General features: G+C 38.2%; 1 protein-coding gene across 1 annotated transcript in view; it reads right to left on the bottom strand.

The window, feature by feature from the left end:
• LOC149087615 (nose resistant to fluoxetine protein 6-like) overlaps positions 1–18708 on the bottom strand; it is a 60221-nt gene extending 41513 nt beyond the window's left edge. The window contains exon 1 of the mRNA XM_089231542.1: positions 18440–18708. The gene's annotated coding sequence lies outside the window, so the exon portion shown is untranslated. The remainder of the gene's footprint in view (positions 1–18439) is intronic.
• Between the last annotated feature and the right edge of the window lie 8862 nt (positions 18709–27570).

The raw sequence follows: 27570 nt of genomic DNA on the forward strand, positions 1-27570 counted from the left end.
ATTTTTCAATTGCTTATAAAAATATATCTAGGTTTTTTTCTCATCAAGACACTCGTCAACTTCGAAATTTTGGTTTCCTCCTTTTTTCTCACAACAAACTACTCACCATCATACACCTCCGACTCACGATTGCAAGTATAAAATAAATTTATCTACAACAGTTGTACATTCTTAAACATTGTATATTACTTCATACAGCCAAAAACAGATGTTACATAAAAATGGGCGATATCTGCTTACTAGGATTGAAATATTCTTATTGTAAGTGAAAATTTAAGGCCAAAAAATGCAAAACACACAAAATTTTGAAAAGGTGTTCCACTATATATGTGTATATATATATACGCACACACAAGAAAAAAACAGTATTTTCCCCTAATTTATTTTAATTATTAATTAATTTATTTATTTCACATGAATAAAATAAAATACTACACTATTTAAAAAAATACATAGAAATATTGGACTTTTCAGTTCCTTGAAGCTGCAAAGTATTCGTATTATGTATGTATGTATTATTTTATTATATATTGGTATCTGTGTAACATATGTTTAAATTTCTTAATTTGTATAAAATATAAATGACTAAAATAATATTTATAGCAATATCAATCACAGAAAATAAAGATAAAAAACATTGTAATTTCGCTCTCTGTATATTTCGTATGATGATGCCAATCTCTTTTATCTACAGTAATCTTAAAGACACTGATTTTATGACTCATAAAGCACCTCATACTCGAGTTTCAAAGCCACCTGAACAAACAGGATGAATATCATCCTTGATTCGTCCAAAAATGAATAATATTTAAGGATACGTACATGACGCAAGTAAAAGTTTCCGCCCTTTCAAATATTATCATAAAATAAAGAGCTTGACAGTTTCGACCGAATTTCTTTCGAAGATCGTAACGTCTGAAGCTTGTGAAAATCATGCAGATCCTCAATCTTATTGGACTCTTCAGTGCCCTATTCATATTGTTTGGGACAGCAATAGGTGAGATATTTCTAGACTGAATTTCATATTTTTTTTATAGCAATTGTAAAGTACCATTTAATCGCAATGCAAGATGGTGAAAACTGAACTTGGTTTTTTCAGAACATACTTGTAGCTCGAAAAATTGATTGGATTGGTAGCAAAAAGTTGGCGTATCAATAAATAAATCTTAGGCCAACTGCCACGTTAGAAAGAGTCAGGTCAAAGTGAACCATAAAATAAGCTTTTCGCAAAAAAAACCTGAAAATTATGTACATTATGCAACGTATGTTAATGCGTGTGTGTGTACGTACGTGCACTATACTTAGTTTGTCGTAAAAATCAAAGAAATTAGAGTAAATGTGAAGAATACACATGCAATCAATGTATACTTACTAAAAAAAATGCAACCAGATTTCTCATTTTTCAGTAAATATGCTGCTAAATAAACTCAAATAGGGGACTTCAGAAAAATCTAGTATTTACAGTTATGTATAAATATACGTATTCACTATTGGCGTTTATAAACGGCTCAAACAGAGCAGTATAGCCGAATCTTACTAAATAACGTGGTCTGAAATTTGAGAGATTGGATTTTTTTTTAAATTAAAAAAAACTATAAACACAATTGTTCTAGAATCTAGATGGTGCTGCAATGAAGTCAGTGCTGCATTTTTCTCAAAAATGTGAATTGTTTCCTTCAAATTAATTGGTAAATCATCTAAAATCACAGCGTCATTTTACTATTAAGTCGTCGGTAAACTATCAAGTTTTCCCTGATCGTAAAGAGGTTAGGCTAACTTTGCTAGACTTTGTCCTGCGTCTTCATATCAGTTGAAAGCCGCGTGGCAGAAAGCATGAAAGACGGTAATAAAAGATGTCGTGATGCATTTTTAGAAAAAGCGCAGGCTAATATGCGCATCGTCACTGGAGAGAAATGTATTCAAAATGGTTGTGAAGCCATAACTATTTAAAATTTTAAGTCAAATTTTATGAAAATTTGGAGCATTAAACGCACGCATCTTTGAGCGCAGCTTATCTGTTGTGTTTGTGTTTGAAATACTGACGCTTATTCTGGAAAATATGGTATTGGAAATTTGTTTCATAACTCATAAATATAGATTTGTTCCTGAAATTTTTTCACTTCATGATACAATATTTAATATAAAGCCAACCTAAATTGTTTTCTCAGCTGAAGTAAGTAAAAATATTGTTTTTCCACTTCTCAAACCATTTTTAGCAATTAAAAATAGTTCGATTATTTGTCATTTATTTTCTTTTGGGAACAAAACTAGGAAACACACAAAAACCAAGACAAATGTATGAGATGCCTACAAAATCTACCGTGAAAATCAAAGGAATAGTAGTGATAATAACGACAAACAATTTTTTTTTGATTCTACTCAGAGCCGCAATCCACTTATTCGGAGGATTATATAATCACTATGCCTCTTCAGTAGCAACCCAAATATGGCAACGTTCTGAGATCATGAGCAGTGACAAATTGATTGCCATTTTATGGCGGTAGAGTTCTGGAACACCCTGAAAAACATAATTTCCAATTTTCGATTATTTGTAATGATACTTTGTTGAGAATTTGAAATGATCATGGAAAATATTCCTTGCACTCCCGAATCCAAAGCCCGGACCCATTTAAAAGGATGCACGTGTGCCCCTGTATGAATCTCAGTTTTGAATAAAAATGTATGGTTCACATGTTCTTTGTCAAGCACATTTATGAAAAGCTGAAGTTTTAGTTTCTGTGGGTTATATCGCTATGCAGTGCAATGATTTGTATTAGCGCGCTCCACAGGCTGCACTGAACAAATCGAGCAAGACCAGGTTCTGTCGCATTAGCTATGTAAGGGTATGAACATAGCGTATCCGGGTTTCCGATTCTGGAAACCCGCGTCGTCTCCAATTGGTTAAAAACCAGAATTTCAACTTTTTCTAGCTCTTAAAAGCGGGCGATTAATGAAAAAAATTTCTTGTTATTTACAATTCCCTCAATCGGTAGCGATTAGGCCAATGGTAATAGAGAAACGCCGGTATGCATTTGCATAGCGCGTCGCTGCTTTACGCAAACCGGCTGTGAAAAGCTGAAAATTCCCCGGGGATTCCGCGCGTGTTGGACTTGGTATTTGTTTTAAACTAGATTGTGAGTGGTGTAAAGCCGGGATACACTATAAAAGTTTGATAAAAGATTGTTTATAAAACTTGAAAAATTTAACCAATAAGTGAATCGGTTACATTCGAGCAAATGCAACCAGTGATCTTATTTGTTGAATTTTTCAAGTTTCATCAAATCCCCTTTTATAGTGTAATACCGGCCTAAGACAAATTCAAACTATGAACAAATTTGATGAAATAATTTGCAGAAGAAACTAATTTTGGATGAATCACGTGTGGTTGGGAACGAAACCAAAATGAACATCTAATATTGTTTTGAAGATAAAACGGAATACAACGTCCACAGACAAATCGAAACGGCTTTTGTTTTTTTCCTTTACGTAAGCATTTCTTTTTTCGATTTTTTCCCTCTTGCCGGTTTGACGATTAAAAAAATATGTACAGTATAAAGTACAGCAGCGGAAACCCGGCATGCGCTATGAGCACCCTCTCGGCACGAGTTAACCACGCCCACTACCTGATTCGGAAACCAGGATGCACTATAATCGCACCCTAAGCTCAGCGCCCCGGAGGGCGCGGTCAAAAAAACAGTCGATAGTTCGGCCGGTATGGAACACAAGCTGTTCGGCCACTCACACCCCGTTGTGTACAAAGTTATTCTGCACTCTTATGCTGTCTTGAGCCGCTATCGGTTTTTGCGTATTACCGTGTTGCGCAGTGCAGTATGTGTGGGCTGAGCTATAGATGATTGATTCGGGGTAAAAAGTGATCGGGAAATATGTCCTGCCCAACATGTTTTAAAAATTCTGAGCTAAAATGTTTTGATACATCAATCGGGGAAAAAAATAGAATAAATTATGTCTTGTTTATATATAATCAGCCTGTAAGTATTGCGTAAGAAAAAATTATTTGCTAACAACTTGTTATTGTAATGGAATAAACACTTTTTTTCCCAAAATGTTTAGTGAAATTTTAAGGACAAAATGTTTTTTTTGTAAAACTCAGAAATATCTTTGTTTACTTGGTTATCTCTATTTACATGAAGCATCAAAAAGTAAACTCTTAGGCCGGGATTACACTATAAAAGTTCGTTTATAAAACTTTGATAAAAGTTCGTTTATAAAACATGAAAAATGCAACCAATAGGCGGATCAGTTAAGTTCGCTCGAATGTAATAGATGTGTTCATTGGTTACATTTTTCAAGTTTTATAATAGGATTTTTATCAAACTTTTATAGTGTAATGCCGGCCTTAAGCCGGGATTGCACTATAAAAGTTCGACATCATTTTATAAAACTTCAAAAATTCAACCAATAATCGGTTACATTCGAGGAAATGTAACCAATAGGTTAATTGGTTTGGGTTTTTTCCAAGTTTTGTAAAGGATTTTTTATCGAACTTTCATAGCGTAAATTCCGGCCTTATAAATAAATATATGGTAGAACCCCAATTATTGGAATCTCTTTGGGTGGGGGTGGGGGAGAGAAAGCAGGAAAATCCGCATTTTAAATCGGTCTTATCGTTAAATGATGACAAAAAATGCGATAATGTTACATCATTCCCCCTTTAGAATTACAAGTAATAGGAGAAAGAGACAGAAATTGAGGGGAAGTGCAAACCCGCGGGTTGCGAAATTTAAGAATGCCAAAAAAAAAAAAAAATTACATAATAACAAAAGAAAACGTTGGTGTTTAAATATTGAAGTTTCATGGGGGGAATGGACATCATGATTTCGAAAATGCTTTGTGGCCTCAAAAATGCTGGGAACCACTGGTCTATGGTTTTCCCTTCTGAAGTATGAAGAGTCCGCCGTTCTCTTGAAGAAAACATTTTGAAGTGTCGGGAAAACGACAAATTTATAAATGCACAAAGAATTTTAAGTACAATTATCTTGAAGTTAAAAGCGCACGTTTTCTGTGGACGAAACAGCGAGAACGACTTGGCGACGAAAACCGATTTGTGCCAAGACAACGTACTAGTATCCCGGGAGAGAAATCATTCTTTCTTCCCGTAACGAAATGGACCCTCTCCAAAAAAATGGCTTTCCGAAAACGCATCTTGTGGCTGCACAGTACCACCAGGGACGCCGGAACATATCTGCTCGTGTTGCTAAAGCAATACCAGTCTTTTGAATTGTGTTTCTCAGCACAATACCAATCATACCAATCACCATTTGAACATAGCTGAAATATTGCACTGGAAGCGCTTTTTTTAAATTAAAATTTTTGAAGATATATTCTTGGTACCCGGCAAGGGTCCCAAGGATATGTCTTCAAAAATTTTAATAGGAACCCTTTTGATAGTGACCCATATTCTTGGTACCCTTGCCGGGTCCCAAGAATATGAAAGTCATTTCAGTTGCAAGGAACTTCCTCATACACCCTGTATATTCATTAACCATGAGAATAAAATGAGCATCATAGAGAATCTGAATATCGGTACCTCACAACGGTAATCACAGCAATAGACTTGAGACAGAACGTTTCATCGCTGATTTCAGACGAATCTCAACCCTTTGAGTGGCATTGACAAGATATCTCTCCTCCTTCTTTTAGCATTGGCGAGCCCAAATATTTTGTGAAGAATCCCTCTGTCAGTGTGGAACACTTTTCCCTATACCAGTGGTCGGCAAACCGCGGCTCGCTGGTCCCTTGAGTGTGTTTCTTCCACAAAATACCACGTGCGGGTGCACAAAAAAATCCAGATTTTTGCAAAATCATGTTTAGACACGCATTTTAGTCATTTTGTTCTCGCTCTCTCCCCTCCCAATTGAGTCATATTTTACACGGGTTTTTGCCGAAAAAAAAACAGTGAAAGGCTGACGCTGCTGTCACATGACGCTTCCGCGACCAATCAAAACTGAATTTTGGGTCGAAACTGGGAAGTTCGGGAAAAAGTTGTCGAAAACGCGGCTTTTTTCCTAAATGCGCGTATACACTATCGCGCCAATCATGCAACGCACGACCCCCTGCAGCGGTTTTAATCCACTCGTGGGTACACAAACTTCCTTTGTGTTCCTTTCTTTCCTTTGTGTTCGTTGAAAAAACCGATTCCAGGTGGGTCCAGTGAAAACAGCTCAAGAATCGTTCACAACACCGTACAAATTACTGAACAGCCAATTGCGAATGCTTTCATTGCATGATCCGCGCGCTAGTGTATACGCGCCTTAAGGTACTCGGGGTAGATAGATGAGTCTCCTCTCAGAACATGAGGGGGGGGGGGAGACATACAATGTTTTCCATACTAAGGAACGTCAACCTCTACCCTGCCAGATCATAGAAGGCCCAGGAGCCCTGGGCCTTCTATGATCTCTACCACCTCTCATGACGGCTCTCCCGAGGCTTCCTCTCTCCATCCAACATCGGTCAACACTGCTAGAAGCGATCCACCAGGGGCACACATCCGAAGATGGCACTCCTGGACCACCACCTTACCACGTCTCATGACGACTCTCCCGTGGCCACCTGTCTCCATCCGCATCCAACATCGGTCAACACTGCTAGGAACCATCCAACAGTGGCCACCACCTCTCGTGACTCTCCCGTGGGCACCTCTCTCAATCTGCATCCAACATCGGTCGTCGCTGCTGAAGCAATCCACCAGGGGCGACCATCCGAAGACGATTCTCCTGGGCCCTCTGCCCTTGGGCTTTCATCGACCACGTCCTCCGGCTAACATCTCGTCGGAGTGAACCCGTCTTTCGCACATTTCCCAGAGAAGGGAGCCAGATATCCTCAATCAGATCGAGGACGTTTTTAGCAAAGGCCAGCTGAGGAGTACCTTAATTTAGTTAATAACAATCTACCTACCTATATAGTTTAAGTTTGACAAATTTGTTTCTGTTTCTGAAACCCCGTTCACATGGGAAATAGAAAAAGCGGGTTTAAAACCCGCTTCAAGAATTTGCACCAATGACTGCTCTCAATTTCTTTTCTTACGAAGGAAAAAAGTCGTTAATCGGGTGCTAGCACTCCCAATCCTACCGCAATATTTGCACATGTGAACGGGGCTGAAATGGTTACAACGGATATTGTTAGCAACTTACCGGCTTTTTTTTCCGAAACCAAACGTGTCTATACGAAAAAAGAAAAATCGTTCTTTGCAGACTTCATACTGAACACGTCATTCAATTAACAATAATTGGATCTGTTCGCCTTTACTCAATGGAAAGGGAGCCGCTGATAAATGCATACAATGAGTGAATGCCAGTGGTTCAAGTCCCTTGCTATTTTTTTGCGTAGATATACAGTATACAGTATTTGCCACATGAGGAAAAAAACTCGTCTCTACTGCTGCACAGCCATATATTTTTTTCAAAAAACTTTTCATGGCGTGTGTGTGGGTGTCCTGCTTTAGGGTGTGGGTTCCACGAATAAATCATTCAGACGGAGAACCTGAGAGATATCTGAGCGAGCAATGGCGAAAAAAATGTGGAATTTGAATTCGACAAAAAAGCCCCAAAACGGGACATTTTTGTTGAAAGCGGGGTGCATGGTCGCACCATACATCGAAACTGAAAGTGAGTTGGAAGCAGCGAGCAATACCAATCATTTCTGACTTCCGGCGTCTCTGAGTACCACTCTTGTAGTAGCATAATAACATTTATGTTTGATATAGTAGTATAACAAACATAGCATATTAACATTATGTACAGGCCAAAGCTAACATAATGTAATTACGTTAGCTTTGGCCTGAATTGTGTCCGACCGTCCATGTACGGTCCCGTTCAGTGCTCACGAGTTCCAAGGAAAGATTGAGATATTCGTTGCCTCTGTAGTCAAGTGCGTTTACTCGAATAGTGAAAGGACGTGGGTTCGGTCCCCAGCAGAGAGGGTGACAGTTGAATTTCTCTCTTTCCTAAATATATCTTCGCAACAGCCAGCTATTAAAAACCTTTGTAGACTTTAGAGCTAAAATTACTATACGCTTTCCAGCTGAATCTATCTCGTTTGGATCTTTCGGGTGATTAAAGAAATGAATATCATCAGAAAAAAAATAGGTAAGCCAATAATTTGAAAATGTACCAGAATATGATGATTCCACAGATCGGGGAAGAATATATTATGTGATTGTCATTTATCCAATGCGTGCCATCAAAGGGGTTAAACCACGGCTTTACTACTCACTTGGTATCAGTATTCGATGTATGGTAAACGTGTTTTCTTCTTGTATAAATGTGTTTCCACTCCAAATTTTGTTAAAATGTGTTCATTGGGGGTTTCAGACAAAATATGCAAAATATTTTATCTTGAAAACCAGCGTGTATTCTAACAAAATTCTTCATTACAAACAGCAAGTGAATGAAAATGCTTCTCAAATACACACGTGATGGTGCATATTATAAGTAGCATAAACGGGTAAAACTAAAATGTGTTTTAATAAATGCGGGAATATGGGTAAAAGACTTCTTATAAACTGTGACAGCCGTAAAGGGCTTTGGTCTCATAGCTATTATTGAAACTTGAGGAAATGGAGGAAAAACCAGTTTTATACATTTTGATAGAGGGTGCTATGTGTGTAGAATACAAATCACTGGAAATAGACAAATCACAGTTCTATGAAATGCAGATCATATCACGATCAAAAAACACGTGATTTCTGAATAATCCTGTTACTGGTGCTTACAAAAGGTTTTCATTGTGATGTAGGCATCGGTGGATAAAATACTATTGAGGAAGTTGTTTTACTTCAGCTTTACGTCGCCAGCCATGGGCGGCGGAGATACGGTGGGCTTTGGGGGGGGGGCATTGTCCCCCCAGCGTCAAAAGTGAAGTTGACTGATCTAATGAATATATGCATATATGAATTGACATTGACATCATCATCATCATGCCCCCCAGAGTCTATCTCCACCTATGTCGCCAGCTGAAGCTTTACGAACGTTTCGGACACAGAAGAGTTCATGAAAGGTCCAATCACTCCTGATTTGTATTCGTGCATCGTCCTCTACTGACTGAAATTTGTACTAATTTTTTTTCCCGAAAAAAAAAAAAAAACCAACAACAACAACAAACAAACAAACAAACTTTTTTGCAAACCCTATTCAAACATACCAATTTGTTCGATTTTCATGTATTCATGTCATGTTCAATATATTTCGCATGTTTAAAATTTTTGCAAATACAATTATTTACGAATCTATTGGATGGATTGCATTTATAGAATGATGTAGAACCAAATTTAAATTATGATATAAATGATGTTCCATAAATAGGGAGTAAGTAAATGCATCGATAAATCCTCATACGTTTTTACTACAATAATGACGAACTTCTGATTGTCAGTTAGTTATCCTCTAATGTAATTGTTTCTCTGATGAAAGTTAGCAATTTAAATGGGAAGGTTTCTTACTTAGAGGACATGGGTTCGATAACCCGTGGAGGCAATTGCATTTTATTTCCTGGATTTATCTCCGCATCAGACAACTTTTGAAACCTTCGTATGTATAGCGGAGAATGTGTGGCATCATCTTTGGATGAGTCGCCATCTGGTGGCAGTGTCAGCAATTGTTAGTTTTTTTTTAGCGCCCTAGTGACGCAGTGGTAAGAAGCTCATCTCTTCGACTATGAAGATTAGCGTCAATGTCCACGGGTTCGAATCCCGGCCAAAGAAAATCAGAATCAAGTTCTTTACCTACCGATCCCGGGGCGACCATTTACCGATACCGTAAGGCGATACATGCCCGGCTATGGTGTGCGGAAAAGTAGCAATTGTGAGCTTTGTACTGAGATAGGTTTGACTGCTCATGTACGCATGGCCCCTCCCACATCCTGGAGAAGGGCCCCCAGTCGGTGATCTTCGACGGGGCCACCCCAAGCCAGACTTCTCATGGGCCTTCTATAGTGAATTTATAGCTTCATAAAATAAAAACAAAAAAAAATATTTTTATTGTCCGGATGTCAGCCCCACTTTTGTGGAGACCATGCACGTACGCTCTAAGGAGTGAGGTTCATTGCCTTTGCAGTCTAGCTCCTCCTCACGCGGCAAGCGAGAGGACGTGAGTTCGATTCCTCGCAGAAGCGCTAGCTATTGAAACCTTCGTATGAGTAGCAGGGAGTGAAAATGTTTCGGATAAGAAAAATATGCTAAAATATTGTATACGCTATGCTGTTCGTTTTCTCGTTTCTACTGGTTTCTCAACAAAAAATCAATGAAAATACGCCAACTGCATATGGTATGGTTAAAGTGAATAATTCAGTTATTTCATAAAAAGTAACTGGTTAAAGAGTTATATAAACACTCACTTATTCCACACTTTAGTTATTCTATGAAATAACTGAATTATACACTTTAATGATAACACGATACATAGCCGCACGCATGACTGTGGTTATCGAACTATATTTGATTGCACAAATAGATGTTATAACACTGGGAGGGCCAGCAGTTGGCCCGGGATCTGTGTTTTGTGCGGCCACCGAGAACATGGAAATTCTGTGTATTTCACACACACACGCACATAAAATTTGTGTAAACACATAAAATATATATATTCGTTGCTGAGAATGTAAAGTAGTTTATAAATTAGAAAGTTTTTGCAAGTTTTGGAATCATTAGCTGAATTAAGAAGCACAAATTTTATGAAATGCACAGAATTTCCATGTTCTCGTTGGCCGCACAAAACCCAGCTCCCGGTCCAACTGTTGGCCCTCCCAGTGTTATATATATATACCCCGCTTTCCTCCATAAGGGGTTCCCCAACATACTAAGATTTCGGGACAAAATCACTCGGTTACATGACTTTCAATGTAATTATAATTTACTTGTTAATGACCCGATGGTCCAGGTCAGTAAGACACTCTCCTAAAATACCAAAGAATGTTGAGAGGCTTCGCGAGTTCGATAACCGATTGAGAAACTTTCCTGACGCAGGGGGTACAACAGAAACGGTGACATGACCACGGAAAAAGATTGCTGCCGCAGGGAATCTCACACCGATGGGTTAGCGCACCAACCTCTCGGTTAAAAAACAAGACTCCGTTCGGAATCAGCAATAAATTGTAAGTTCCCGTCTAATTAGTCCTCGCGTGCGGAAGATCACCTTGGTACGACAAAAATTATCAAATTATTTATTCCTTATTATTTTTAAGTGATCATACAAATATTAAAAAAAAAAAAAAAACCAGAGCAGACAAAATACGTGTACATTCCGATCCAAACCTGAGCAAATGATGGAGAAGAATGTGTGTGTGTGGTATTTGTGAAATAACTCTTAAACCTGACAAAAATGTGAAAAGATGAATCAAAGTTAATACTTGGCATATATCATGCTTATGTATGTGGATTTTTTTCCAAGTTCTGTCAGCCAACTTCTTTCCAGCCTCTGAATGGTTCAAAATATTTCTTGATTATTATCGATGATTTTTCGGGCATTTCACATATTTCATGAAACACAAAAGTGAAACTTTTGAAAAATTGTTAAACTTAAAAAATCTCTATGAAAACTTAATGAACACTCGAATTAAGAGATTCTGAACTGATAACGAAGGCGAATTCATGAATAGAGCCTTCGAACAATTTTTTTACTACATCCCGAGATAAGCATGAAGATACTATTCCTTGTCGTCCGGAGAGCAACAGTAAAAGTGAAAGAGTGATTCGAGTCCTCACAGATCACACTCGAACGATTTTTTCACGAAAGTTGTTAACCCCATTATTTTTGAGCAGACAGCTATTGCTCGCAGCAATTATATAATGAATTTTACACCGGGGAAAGTGGAAACACCCATATGAAATTTTCTTCGGTTCAAAATCGGATGCTGGTAACCTACGTGTTTTTGGGTGCACCGCATAATTTCACTCCTTGAAAGTGTTCCGTACAAAGCTATATTCATCAGGCAGACGTGGAATTATGTTAGGATATTTTGCAGAGAGAGAGAACGGGTATATGTTTTTATGATACTAACAAGAAAATAGTTGTAGAATCACTAACGGCTAAATTCAATGAATCGATCATAACAAGTAAATTTCCGGTACTACATAAAACTGATCACTTGCGTAGGACATCAATATACAGGATGTTTCAAAAAGATTCATCCAATTAAAAAAAAAATCATTACTATTCAGCTTTTAATCCGTTTTGATCCAATAATGTATAGGTAGAAAGTGAGGAAATCTCAAGAGTAGCGGACAGGTAGCGTTAACGCTCTTTAGAACTTGTCACGATTGGCTTTTCTCACAGTTAGAAACCGATTCGAATGACTTCATTTTCCAACAGAACGGGATACCACCAAACTGGAGCTTGGACGTTCGAGAATTTTTGAACAATCGCATTCCTAAACGATGGATCAATAACTGTGAAAATAACTTTTTCGCAAACCCTATTCGAACACACCAATTCGTTCAATTTTCATGCATTCATGTCAAGCTCAATATTTCGCATGTTTAAAATTTTTGCATATAAAATTATTTACGAATCAATTGGATAATTGGATGGATTGCATTTATAGAATGATGTAGAACCAAATTTAAATTATGATATAAATGATGTTCCATAAATAGGGAGTAAGTAAATGCATCGATAAATCCTCATACGTTTTTACTACAATAATGACGAACTTCGGATTGTCAGTTAGTTATGCTTTAATCTAATTGTTTCTCTGACGAAAATAAGCAATTTAAATGGGAAATGTTTCTTACTTCGATGACACGGGTTCGATAACCCACCGGTTTCGATCAAAAATGAAAATCCAAAAACGGTCGATGAAGAAAAGCTGAGGGACGATTTTCCCGAATGGGAACAACCGAAGTGATGGAGGAGATAAATTCCTTCAACACATACAGTTGTTGAAATCGTGGATAAACCAGAGGATGATAAAATAATTGCGCGCGAGCGAATTGATTTAATATATGTAGGATTTTTAGTTATAGTTCTTTTTGTTATCGGTAGATGGCGCAGCTGCACGCAGGGGAATAATCAGTATTATAAAGATTAGTTTTGGCAACAGTGAGTCTTACTTGCCGGGAAAAGTCGGCGTGAAAGGCCGCGTTTTTTTTGTATTTCTGTGTATGATCGTCCTGTATGTTTTGTGCGCGTAATAAATGTTTCAAAAATAGAGGCTGTGTGTTTTTCTCTGTGAAGAGCCCACAGAGAAATTGGGGGCTCGTCAGGGATCGATGTGAATTCATCGGATTTGGTTGTGAGGGCGAATCGTCTTGATTCGAGTTTCCTCTTCAAGTGGCGCTGATTCAAGTGAGCCATCCAACCTCGGAGGTTCGACGATCGCAAGAAGGTTTCGTCTTTGTTCGAGCCAACTCAATTTGAATTCGTCGCATTTTGATGTGATGACGAGTCGCCTTGATTGAAGTTTCGTTGGCGGAGCGTGCTGATTCAAGTAAGACGCCCAGGCTTGGAGGTTCGACGATTGCAGGAAGGTTTCGTCTTCGTGGGAGTCAGCCCGACTGAAGATTCCACGATCAGTTTCGTCTTCGCAAGACTATCATGTTCGCACGACCGCTGAAAATTTCGCGATTGATTTCATGTTCGCGAGACTGTTGAGGATTTCGCGATCAGTTTGTCTTCACAAGACTGTGCTGGAGATTTCTGCGGTTTCGTCTTTGCCATGGGTCGTCAAGACTCGAAAAGTGCGCGTCCGTGATAAATGTGGATTGCTATAAATGTTTCGTGCCCGTGAAAAAAAAAGTGTTTCTGACCGAAAGTACATTGCAGTGTCATTTACGTCCTTTTACACGAGGTCGCCATGTCTTATTTGGCATAGGGCATCAAAGAGGACTTGGAGGTGCTCGCGAGTGAATTAGGTTTGGACACGCCCCCTAATTTCAAAATCATAGTGCTCAAGAACGCCATTCTGGAAAGCGAAGAATATGACGAGGAGTTTTGCAAAGAGTTGCTAAAAACGGTCATAGGTGATAGAAAGGAAGAGCAGCGGAGGAAAGATGAAAAGCAACAGAGGAGAGACGCAATGGAAGAGCAGCGGATGAAAGATGAAATCGAGGAGCAACGTATGAGACTGGAAATAGAGAAACTGAAAATCGAGGTTAAATCCCGATCAAGTGGAAGGACTCAGTTTGAAAATACTAAAAGTCCAGGCAGAGAGTTCCAAAACCTGATGCAAAGATTTGATATGAGTGACGATATAACTCTCTACCTTGTGCTCTTTGAGCGGCAAGCTCGCCGGGTATCACTGCCAAAGGAAGAATGGGTCACTCATCTTCTAGGACTGTCACCTCATGAAACAAACCAACTGATTGCACGAGAGCCCGAGGAGAATATGGAGAATTACGACCTCGTAAAAGAACTGTTGATGAAAAGATTCAAATTGACGGCGGAAAAGTTTCGTCAGCTGTTTGTCTCGCATCAGAAGAAGCAAACAAGTACTTGGCGAGATTTTCATCACGAATTATGCGCATATTTTGATGGCTGGACGTCCGCTTTAAAAGTAACAACATTCGATCAGTTAAGAGATTTGATCATCACGGATCAAATTAAAAAGCGAAGCCCAGTTGATTTCCGAGATTATCATTTAGACGAATGGAGTAATTCTGTGTCTCCTACCGAACTGTAAGAAAAGCTTGATGATTACGAAAGTGTTACGAGACCTGTCAAAACATCACATGCTGGTGAGTGGGAACGACAAAAATTCCCGAAACCAACATTCCAAAATTTCCAGGATAAGTTCTGCAAAATCAAGGACGGAGCAGGAGGGGGATGGAAGTTTTGAAATAGACAAACCGAGAAGAACGAAAGTCAGATGAGATGTTATGGGTGTGGTAATGTGGGCCACTTGAAGTTCCAGTGTCCCGAGTTATTCAATAACAAATGCTCAACATCGTTCAACAAGGACAGCGAGAGGCAGAAAACGTCAGAAACTCACATTACCGAACACAGTGACAGAAGTGGTTGAGAGAAACAAACATTCACACGCAAATACGGAGCCTATGTTAACGTGACCGTTACGTCCGACAGTTCGGACCCAAACTAAATAAATACCTAGGCTGACTTTTCAAATTGATTTTACATACCTAAGCTATCCTTAACAGAAATACGAGAAAAACATGAAATCGTATTCCACACACGATATCACAAATTATCGCCAAAAGAAATTTCAAATGCAGCGCATGACTCCATAGCGCCCCCCTCCTCTGCAGGTAAACTATATTGTACATGGTATATATTGTAAACAAGGACTATTTTTTAAATTAATTTACTAATTTATGAGAAGGTAATAATGTATTTTTCTCAGTATTTAATTGAAAATATATATTCTATTTGACATATGAATATAATATTAGTGAGATATCTGAGCTTGATGTGATGAAACTAATTTCTCGATGTTTGGTGTCATTTTTGTCATCAATAATCTTGAGTCTCAGCGTTCCACTATTGACAATCTGTTTCTTTTCTTCGTTAATAGACTGGTGACTATGCTAAATCCTCTCTCGGCTAAATATGATGATGGGAATGCAATGAAAAACTTTTTTTGCTGCAGTCCATAAGGCCGGATATAATGTTTGAATTTGACTTTGTAGCCAAAATTCCTGATACCCTTTTCTTAATTTTAATTTCAACTCTTCATTTGTTGACAATTCTATCAACTCTTCCTGCAGCGATAATTCTGTTATTTGTATGTTTGAGGAAGGTTCTAGGACCCATTCTGGAATAGCCATATTGAGTATATCCTGAAATCTATTCGTAAAATCTTCTGTCAGTGCTTCCAAATGCTGGCAATAAACCAAAATGTCGTCATCAGTTGTTTCCATTGAAGAAAGCATTGGAAACTTATAAAATTGTCGGCTACCAAAGTTTTGTTTGTACAAAGTTAGTTTAGACATGAACGCTGAAATAATTCCTTTTGCTTTGATGAAATTCAAATCATTACCTTGAAGTTGAACATTCATTTCATTAAATTTGGTACATAAATCGGCCAAATAGGCAATATCACTCTTAAATTTCAATAAATTCTGTCTTAATGAATCATCCTTGTTTTCAAAAAACTTTGTGACTGATTCAAAGAGTTCGTAAAATCGTTTCAGACAGGTACCTTTTGACAACCAACGAACTTCTGTGTGTAACAATAAACGATTGAAGTCTTCATCGTTTTCATCACGAAAATTTCTAAGTATTCTGTCATGGAGAGCATTGCATCTGATCTTGTTAATTGCTGTAATTACATATTGAAGCGAGCGATGAAGGCGATCACTAAGGTTTTTTGCGACCAAATGTTGTCGGTGAATCACACAATGCACGGCCACTAAATTTGGTACGACTTTTTTCAGGAATGCAATGAATCCACGGTAGCGTCCAACCATTGCCGGAGCACCATCGGTTGCAACGGACAAAATATTAGTCAGAGAAATTCCTTTTTCTTCAAAATAGTGTTCTAAAACGTCAAATATTGATTTTCCTTTAGTGTCCGTTTCTAATGTTCTGGCGAATAATAGTTCTTGACAAATGCTTTCATCTTTTATGAAGCGAACGTATGCCAGAAGTAAAGACTCATTTGTTGGTAAAGTAGATTCATCGAGTTGTAAAGAAAATTCGGTAGTCGCCAAAAAATCAGTTAGAGAATTCTCCACATCCTAGGACATTTCGTCGATTCGTCTCTGCACTGTATTATTACTCAATGGAATTGTTTTAATAATATCAGCCGGTGGCTTATGCAGCACAGTATGCAGGACTTCGTTCACAGCTGGCAGTATCAATTCTTCGCCAATAGTGTGCGGTTTACCCGCTTTAGCAATGAGTAAGGAAATGTTGTATGACGCTCGTAATCCATCATTTTCTTGTTTCGATGTTGTCGAAAGCATATTAGTCAAAGTTGGACGTCTTGAATGTTGATCTCTTAGCATTTGAAAGTGAGATAAAGCTTTATCTTTTCTGTCAGGATGTATTTTGGTCAAATTTTCTGCTAATCGCGAAGGTTTCATAGCTTCGTTTGAAAACACCTTGTGGCAAATCAGGCACATTGGTAATGTCTTGCTTGTGGGTGATTGAATAAAACCATATTTTAAATATTCGAGATTGTGTTGTCTGCATTTTTTCTTTGACTCCATCATGGATCTGTCTGTAGAAATTAAACAATAATATGAGTATTAAGAAAGAGATCCATATGTATGGAAATTTTGTAATAAATACGATATATTTTGGAGATTAACCCTTAACAATCCGAGGTGACACATAAGAAACAAATGTCATAATTTTAGTAAATCCAAAAATCTTTGTTTGGAAATTACGTGCTCTATTCGGGTGAAAAAATTTGTTCAATGCATCGCTTGTTTTTTTGTTTTAATAGTGCCAACTATTGCCAGTTCATTCGGCAATAACAACCCAGCAACCTCTAAGCTTGTAAAATAGTTATCAAATGTTATATTTCGATTTATTCTGCAATAATTGGTTCACATAATTTTGTAATATGGTTCACACAATTTATCGACCAACAGTAATTTAGCTGGAAGTTGGCTTTCTCGAATATTGGTAGTCAATATAAGAAAAAATTCCAAACAGATTTCTCAAAGTGCATTACCGAATTATTTCTATATTTTTTGCATTTGGGGCAGAGAAACAATGTCCCGTCGCACAATCCTGAGACAGACAAAGGTTCCGACCGGATAGGTCTAATGTTCAGCAGAGCAGCAACTAACTTATTTTAAACATTCCCCGCGTACTATTTAAATAAAAAGATTCTATCTCGAATTTGACTGCAAATACAAATACAACGCCACAATAGGCAAAATGCCCAACGAGGTGATTTCTGACACGAGATCCTGATGACGGCTTTCCATTGTAGAGCCGAAACGCGTTGACCAATAAAAATTTATTTGTCTTAAAAGCGTGTCAATTTTTTGTATAAATTAAAACCAGGCAGGTTCTAATTTTTGTGATAAAAAAGTAACAATCTGCTACAGTGAACCTCATAAATATTAATTCTAGTGTTTACAGAATTGTTTAGTCCACGAACTACTGATTAATTCCCTATGTGTCCAAGAGACGCATCTGGGTTATTGAGTTGCTTTTTTTTTCGTTACGTTTGAATTAAATAAAAACTACGTTTTTTTTTTTTTGAAAACGTGAGCAACTCTTAATTTTACAAGTAAATTAATTTGTAAATGTGCCGGTTAGACACTTATGGGTTGTTAAGGGATGATCCCCATCATCAGGTATGCAAACATGAAAGTTAAATTACTAATTTGATTATGCGACCGGTATACTTTTGATTTGTTAATATTTAATTTTTAATTCACCTTTGGCTTTACATACCTCATGATGGAGATTAATATCGTCGGAACATATTGTGTTTATTACAATGAAATACCTTTATGATTTTACCAGGGTTATTAAAATCAAAACAATAAAAGTAATAAACATATTCTTACCTTCGGTGATAACAATTATTGCGCCAATTCACCCTCTGACACTACATGTACAGATAAACTTGGTCCACTGCACTATTGCACCGCCAGGAGAATGCGCGCGGATCTATATGACCTTGAATTTTCTGCACGTGCTCAAAAGGGCGGCACCTTCAACGCCAACTCAATAGCCCCGTTTACATGGGAAATGAAAAATAAGAGGAAACCACCACCATCAAAGCCAAAAATGTTTTTGCTGAACCGGGAAAACTGGCAACTCCGTTTCCTTCACTGTGCAATAGCGAAAAATCGCAAATTATTATGGGAAATAGGTATGCACTGCGAAAATCAACAAGAGGATATAAATACAATATTTCTTCCTCTTTCTTTACTCTTCTTTCCCTACGAGGGAAAAAAGTCATCAAGCCAGTGCCGAAACTCTCAGTGATACCGCAATATTGAACATGCAAATCGGGCTAATATGACTTGAACACGAAACGCCCCCCTCAGACTTCTCAGCGCCCACGTTGGGAACCACTGATCTAAACGAATGTAGTTGCTTCATGAATAAGAATAATTTTTTCACTATGCTGTACGAAGGACTTAATTGGTCCCTAAGAGCTGCATATATTGTGCTTCTTTGTCGATTAACTTTTCTCTTTCTCGTGTATTATGTTGTAGTGTTACTTATGCAATCTTTTATTTTCTTTATTCTTTTGCTTCATAAACAGTTTGTAAGTGTATATGTTTTAGAGATATGATAAGTGTAGGAAAAACTTATATTGGGCCCATTTGTCCGAGTCCCGTCCCTATTTACAACCGTTTCGTTAACACCCGTAAGTAGCCATGTTTAACACGTGGTGAGCGGACGTGGATGGGCTTCCTCCAACCCACATTGGTCAGCGTGGGAGATTATGGACAAAACACCCGTAAAAGGAAATATGAACTCTGTCTATAAACTAAAGCCATCAGTTCCCAGCAGTCTGAGTGCCCCTGGTTACGGCAGCAACCAGCAAGACATGAAGACAGAGGGTGCTAAGGATCTTTGAGTTGGACCAGGCTGCCATAAGATGATGACCTTGGCTTCGAATAACGAATGATCTCTTTTATCAGAAAATCATTTACTGGAGTTGCAAGAAGAACTGGAAAAAAGAATAAATGTGCACATCTTAATCCTCTGCGAAGTAAGGAGTAAAGGAGAGAAAATGGAACTTGCCAGTGAACATGTATTTTACTACAGAGAAACAGATAATAGAAGAACTAATGGTATAGGATTCCTCATTCATATAAAAAGTAGAAAAATCACATCGTTGAGTTAGATAGCACATCTGATAGAGTTGCGAAGTTGGTTATGCAAATATGAAGCAGATACCGGGTACAAATTACACAAGTCTATTCACCACGAATAACAAGTTATTTTGAAGAACAACTTGAATACACGATATGAATAGCAAAGAAAACCATGATATCAAAATAGTAATAGGTGGCTTCAATGCCAAAATTGGAGAAAGAAGAAATGATGAAAGCTCAGTCGAAAGTCATGGTTCTGGTATACGAAACGATAGAGGAAACAGACTGGTCGAATTTGCAGAAAGTGAACAGTTATGCATCGTGAATTCATTTTTTAAGAAGGATTCCAAAGAAAGTGGACGCGACATTGTTCTCAATAAATGCAATACAGGAAGCGATCATCAACAGTGAAAAATGGTTAGAAACAACTTACAAGTGAGTTCGTTAGCTCTAGCTTCAATACAGGAAAACTTGTGACCGGAATTCCGCATAGAGGTTCACTGAGATATCCGGGTGGGAAACGGAGATACCCTCCGCGTGACCCCCACACTGCTAGAGGAAAAACTGGTGCTAATTTTTCCCTCGTGTGCAGAAAATGACCGTGGTGCGACAAAAATGGTCAATGGCGCTAATTTTTGGAACTCAAGCAACAAAATATTTAATTTCGGAAATAACCAAAAACTATATAGAGTTAAGAAATCTGATAACGCCAAAGATGATGCATATCAAAATCAACATTCTGGAGAAGAAAGATGGCTTGAGACTATTTTTGTTCAGCCGAATTACACTATGAATGGAATTCTTCGGAACGACTTAATTCAACAACTATGGTACGCCTTTCTGGACGGCAAAATTTCGCACATAAAAATGACTTACAGAGGAATTTCTATTCTATGTAAATCAGACTCGGCTCGACATCTCATCGAGGAGGAAATCAATAACAATTTTAAACTGAAGTTTATATTACACGTCGGAGTGGATCACCAGTAATTGCAAACTTCTCCAATCATACGTCTCATATTTTTATTCCTTTATTTTTTTTTTTTATTCCTGTGTACATCCTCTATTGATTCAATAGAACCACTGAAACTTTTGCAATTTAACGCCAACAGAAGCATAGAAGCTACTAGTCTTCTCACAAAGGCAGTAGAAAAACAGAGCGTAGACATCATACTCATACAAGAACCTAGGGTATCACGGAGTAGTCTAAGGGGAATTCTGGGAATATGGTAAAAATAAACCTCCAAAAATTTGCCTCCAAAAGCTGCTATAATAATTATTAACAAAGACATCTCTGGCACACTTTTCTATGTGAATGAAAACAGCGTAGCATTTAAAATATTAACTCAATACGGTTATCTTGTCTTGACCGCTGCTTATTCGTCGCCTTATTAAAAACTAGAAGATACCTTAAAAGACATCAACTGTATTGCAGTGAAAGCAATCAAAACGCCTCTTATTGCTGCGGACTTGAATTCCCGTCATACCTGTTGGGGCTACGATGATATAAATGCACTAGGGCGCGAAATCCTGGATTTAATCAGGGCTGAGCACTTCCATATAATGGAAGTGAACAATCGTGATTATACGTGTGATTTTTTTGAGGCAACTGACTGTCTAGATGTTACCTTGGTCAACAATGCCTTATTTCAATTATCATACAACAGCAACGAGATACTGTGGGAGGTGAGCCGGGAGGAGAATTTAAGTCCTCACAAATATACTGTATATTTCTCACAAACTCTTAGAAAGGTCTATCTCTCAATCTGTGAAGAAGTATTCTAATTTACGAAGGTTTTTTAACAGTTGTGAGCTTGGCCTGAGTCTGGTCCGGCCGTCCATGTACGGTCCCCTTTCAGTGTACACGAGCTCCAAGGAAAGATTGAGAGATTCGGTGCCTCTGTAGTCTAGTGCGTTCACCCGGAAAGTGAAAGGACGTGGGTTCGATTCCCTGCAGGAGCAGTTGAATTTTCACTCTTTCCAAAATATATCTTCGCAACATCCAGTTGTTAAAAAACCTTTGTATATGGTAGCGGATAGTGACGTCATCCTTGTATTGTATTCTAATTCTCTAAGAAGAATTGGGGACTTTTTAAAATCAATCCAACACCAAATCTCAAATTGCACTCTTCGAATCAACCTTTCAACGACTGTGAATGAATTGGAAGATGCAACAAATGAATCATTTCCACTCTTCGACGATGCTGGTAAAAAAACGCTACAAGTATCCCATAGCATGACACCATTCCTCACCTACTGGTGGACTCGGGAATTGGAAACAGAGAAGAAAAGTGCGTGCAAGCAAAAGACATCTGGTCAAGGCTACGACGAAAATATCGAAGTACTTCGTACGATTTATAAAAGGGACAATGCTGTATATTCTAAATTAATAAGAACGGCAAAAAGAACAACTTGGAAGAACCTGTGTGAGACAGCTACAGACCCATACGGAACTTTCTATAAAGCCACCATCAAGCATTAATTTTCTATCTCCGCAATTGTTCCAAATCACTGAGTTAGATGTTAGTCTGAGAGAACAAGCAGAGCGACACTCCATAACATTTTCCCAGATAATGATGAGGTGACTCTTGAATCGGGGAATCTTCCAGCACGAACTTAAAAAACAATAACCAAACTAATGACCGACTTATAGCTTTTGGACAGATCTTTCGCGAGGACCCAGATTTTTCACAGGGAAGTACTTGGAACCTGTCATTGTAGTCCCACAGGAAATCGACAGGGTGATTAAATTTCTCAACGTCAAAAAAAAAACTCCACGTATTGACTGCATTAATAATTATTCTTCTTAAGGCACTTTATGGTAGATGTCCTGACTTCATTCTAACTCTGTTTAACAAATGTTTTTTATTAGAATACATACCATCATTTCAAACACAGCAAAGTTTTGTTTTTTCTAAAAAAAGGCAAAGACCCAGAACTCCCAAAATTTTATAGGCCTATTCATCTCCTGTCTACCATCGGGAAAGTGCTGGAAAAAATAATCTGTCAACGAATAATCTTCTATTTGGATCGAAACAACTATTTTAGTGGATATTATTTGGATTCAGACATGGTCACTCCACGAAAAATGCATTAATCGAGATCAGAAATGAAATAGGTAGACAAAAAGCTAAAAAACACGACATAGCAATCATCACCATCGATATTCAGGGCGCATTTGGTGCCATCAGACATGACCTATTGATGAAGAAGCTGCATGGCCTTCCTATACCTAGTCAACTAAGCAATATCACTAGTCATCTTCTGGTTAACAGAAGTCTATTGTCTCTACTGATTCACCTGAGGGAATGGTCTAAAACCCTGACAAGGGGCTGCCCCCAGGGATCATGTTCTGGACCACTTATGTGGAACCTCGTAATCAATGGTCTCCTGCGCCTAGAATGGCCCAAGAATGTAAGGATGCTGATGATATAACTGTTATTGCCTCGGGCCTTACAGTTGAGGGTGTTGGAAAACTGTCGACGAGAATCGTGAATATCATTGCGGAATGGCTTGAAAATAGCATCGAAAAAAACAAGCTTTCTCTGGATTTTACCAAAACGTCCTCCTTCTATTAAGATAGGAGCGTCTTTCATTAAGAGATAAAAAGTGATCAAGATACTTGGCGTATACTTCGATGACAAATTAAACTGGCACGCTCACATTGGGGAAATGACCAAGAGGACTAATCAACTTGTTCCAGCTTTCTGGGTAGCAGCCGGTAAAAATTGGGGGAATAAGCTCCCCAATGAGAAGAACACTTTACATAACGGTTGCTCAAAGGATCGTTTGCTATGCGCAGATGCCTGGACTCTCTGCAACGAGGTTACCTGCTCTACATTTCTAGAGTATATTCGACCATACCGATATCAGCACTTCCGGTCATAACAGGTCTTCCCCGATTGAGCCTAGTAGTAAAATTTGAAGCCAAGGCCAGTTTGCTGCCGCTGAATAAATCACCGGTGAAATTAAATTATAATGTTACCTTATTCCCACAGCAAATCCAACAAAAAATCACGGGCTGGTCACTGCATCCAGCGATTTGGCCACTTGATTATCAAATTCTCACTCTAAACTGCAAGATTTTCTGATTTTCACAGATGGTTCAAAGATGGAAGGTGGAGTAGCAGCAGCTTTCATCGTCGTTCAACACAACAAAGTCCTCTACAGATGGTATTGCACGTTGAACGAAAAGAACTCGGTGTTTCAGGCGGAGCTCTTTGCCTTGCTGATGAACATTAAGGAACATTTAAAGATGAACAAATAAGGAACATTTTGTGCAACAATTATCATGTCCACCTACGTTGGGTTCAGGCACATACAGGGAACGTGGGCAATGGGCTGGCTGATTGTCAAGCCAAAGACGCCACTAAAAGAATCGATAGTGACTTCTCGTTATTTCTTCTTAAATCATGGACAATGAAAGAATTGGAGAAAGAACTTCTGAATCAGTGGCAGTATAGATGGATCAACCGCACAAAGACTGGATGTAAGATCTTCGAAGTGAACCCCATAGTAAAATTTAAAAACCTTAAATGGGCAAAAGAGGAGGTGCAGTTCTTCCCCGAGCATGGCCCCTTCCCCACATATCTACGTAGATTCCACCGAAGGTCTGAGAAATGTCAATGTGGGGAAGTTGGCAGCGTGTTACACCTCGCCATAGAGTGCCCAGTTTCTCAACGAGTTCACCTGCAGCTATATAACTTGGAAAAGATGTATCCTCAGTAACAAAGAAATTCTGACAAGCTATGCACCCTGATGAAATTCATCAATGACAATCAGGAGAAAATAGTAGTGCCAAGAACCCAACAAGAAGTACTTAATGACAGTGACTCATGCACAGATTCTGACTATGAACCATGAGGATCCTTATAATGTCGTATATCCGTTGCAATGTCTTTTCTCTATTGCACAGTAATGTTCATCGTGATTTCCACTGATTTCTGCTATATATGTTTAATTCTGTTTCGATCCATGTGGGTCGTTATAATGCTGTATACCCATTGCAATGTGGGATTTATTTTTTTGACTTGGGTTCTCGCTGGTGTGGCGGGTGTCTTTGCGTGTTTCTGTGCAAGAAATACTGCAATTTTATTTATTTATTTTTTTTGTTTATTTTCAGTTTTTTATCATGTTTTATTTTTATTATTATTTTTTTTCCCCTCCTCCTTTTCTTTTTCTCCAGCGTGGCTTCGTGAACCGCTTATATCCCTCTTCGGGATAGAGTGGGAGCCATGTTCTGGTTTGGTGGTGGTGAGATATATGTAGAATAATGTTTTACACTAGCTCTTTAACTAAAGATCAAGTTTAGAAGCGAATTTTTATTAAGAACCAGAAACGCCACGGCGAAAAAGTCCGAGGGCCATAGATTGAAGGCCTTTGGTTTAGACTTGACTCATGTAAAAATTACCGGGGGGTACATAAAATTTCAAACCTTTGTACCATTTAAAATTACGTGATTTTTTAGGGAACTCTAATCAGGGGCGGATCAAGAGCTCGCTGTTGGAAGGGGTGATATTTTTTCCCTTTCAAATTTCTGTTTTTTCTCTCCGTTTCGATTTCCCCCGTTTTTTAATCGAAGTTTTCTTGCATTTATTACCAAATCAAGAACGTTGATACAGGTAATTTTCAATGGATTGATTGGATGCAATATTATCATATAGAAGTTATGAAAATTTCATGAGGTATCGCATTCGGGACGATATTGCATATTTCGCTTGGGGGGGGGGGGTGGTGATAACTGCACTGATGGTATAGAGCTGTACGTCAGCAATGGATGTGAGGTGACCGTAGGCAATCGCTTTATAGACGCAGCTTAAGCAGAGTGCACTAGCAAGATGTGTGCGGCCTCATGGCTATAAGCGAACTCGACCGAATTTGAAAGTTTTTATCAAATTTCGAAACACCGATTGAAAATCTAAATATTTACATAAGACAGAATATTATGCTGACTTTTTAAATAATCTAAACGAATGTAGTTGCTCAATGAATATAGCAATAATTTTTTCACTATGCTGCATGAAGGACCTAATTGGTTCCTAAGAACTGTGTATAGTGTGTGTTTATTTTTCGATTTACATTTTTTTTCGTGTATTGCGTTGTGCTGTTATTTACACAATCTATTATTGCCTTTACTGTTTTGCTTCATAAACAGTTTGTAAGTACATATGTCTTGGAGTTATTATAACTTATATTAGGCCCATTTTCCAGAGTCCCATTCCCTATCAGGGCCGCAATTAGATACGTTATGTTTGCTATCCGGGGGGGGGGGTAAATACACCGGCGTTTTGGTGCTCCTTGCCATGTAGAAGAAGTAGTTAAAAGGTGGATTCGGCGACCCCTTCTGATCCAGCTCCCGGAGCACCAGACCAGCTGCTGCCCCTCCCCGCCCCCAGTTGCGGTCCTGATCTATATTTACAACCATGCTGTTAATACCTAATTGAAAAACAAAAACAAACCGACTAACGTGAACACGGAATTGAGTTATTTTGTATAGGAACGCGCATTTCTCAATTTCAAGAGTAATCACGGTTGCTGCGACTCATAACGCTTCCTCATACCATAACAATTGGCGAGCCAGTCAGGATTTCAATCATAGATAAATTGGTTATACCGCTAAAACTGATGTTTCGATATAAGAAGGAAAACAAGATACGATCTGCATTTTAAAATCAGTTAATCCCCCTTTACATACAGGGATGACATATCCCGGCCCGGACCAAATTTTAAAAATATATTTGAGTTTCCCCGCTCCCTACTTTGCCACTCATCGAGACATTTTATTCGTGACCCTATAAACAGATTGTGTGTATGTGTTGGGTTTTTTTTTTAGAATTCCCCTTTTTTTCCGTTTTACCTCAGCATTATTAATGTTTTTATTTTCCTCCTTTGTTACGGTTTGGTGAATGAAAAAAAAATATATTAGTACATAATAGCAGCTGTTGCAACACGTCGTTTTTGTTTGCAAATGTGCGAAATGTGTGAGTTTTCCGCTTCATATCGTTCAAAAAATATATCCAGACGTACTTAGGTAACGGAAGTAAGGTGATTTGCATCAGTCCGGGGTTGCGAGCGGTTCTATCTATCCAGACGTACAAATACAACACCACAAGAGGCAAATTGCTCAACGAGATGGCTGAGAAAAAGTTGCCCATAACAAATATGGATGTCATATATTTCTAAAAATACAGCAACCCTAATAAAAAGGCAATTACAAAAACTTGAAACGGTATATATACAAGATAAAATAGTACTACGTATTGTAAGTAGTTCAGGTGAGAGAAATAGTTTAACTATGCCAGTAGAGTAATAATGCAACTGTGAAACTACATTTATGTGCAAACTATAGGAGATAAGACCAATATGGAGCAATTAGGAAAATTTCGATTGGGAAATGGCAAAAATGGCGATGCTGAGAAGTTAGAGTGTGCTGTCATCTATGGAAAAAAAAATCACAAACTAAACCTCAACCAGTAAATTTCTTTCAATTTTTACTCGCTCAGATTCAGTGGGAATTTTTTAAATTTTTACATTTAATATTTATTATTTTTTTTTATTTTATTATTATTTTTTTTTTTTGTACAGTATAAAATAGCAATAACCAAAGAGATCGAAGATCCAATACTGGTTATAACAAAATAGTTACGGTCTGTGAGAACCCTGGCATGTGACATCCATAGCAGGCAATAGAAGACTCACCGTGAATTGTTGAGGTTGTGCATTTTTCTGTGTGAACTCACCAGCTGTATGAATGAATTTGTTACATCGGAAACATTTAACACCACGCGGTCTATTTCTACAATCCTTTGAGAGATGATTTTTTCCTTCCGCAGCAGTAATATCTAATGTTTGTCTCTTGAACAACA

Source organism: Pholcus phalangioides, unplaced genomic scaffold, assembly GCF_987345545.1.
Source record: "Pholcus phalangioides strain wild (caught in Gottingen) unplaced genomic scaffold, Ppha-v1.0 ptg000004l_1, whole genome shotgun sequence".
Lineage (NCBI taxonomy): Eukaryota > Metazoa > Arthropoda > Arachnida > Araneae > Pholcidae > Pholcus > Pholcus phalangioides.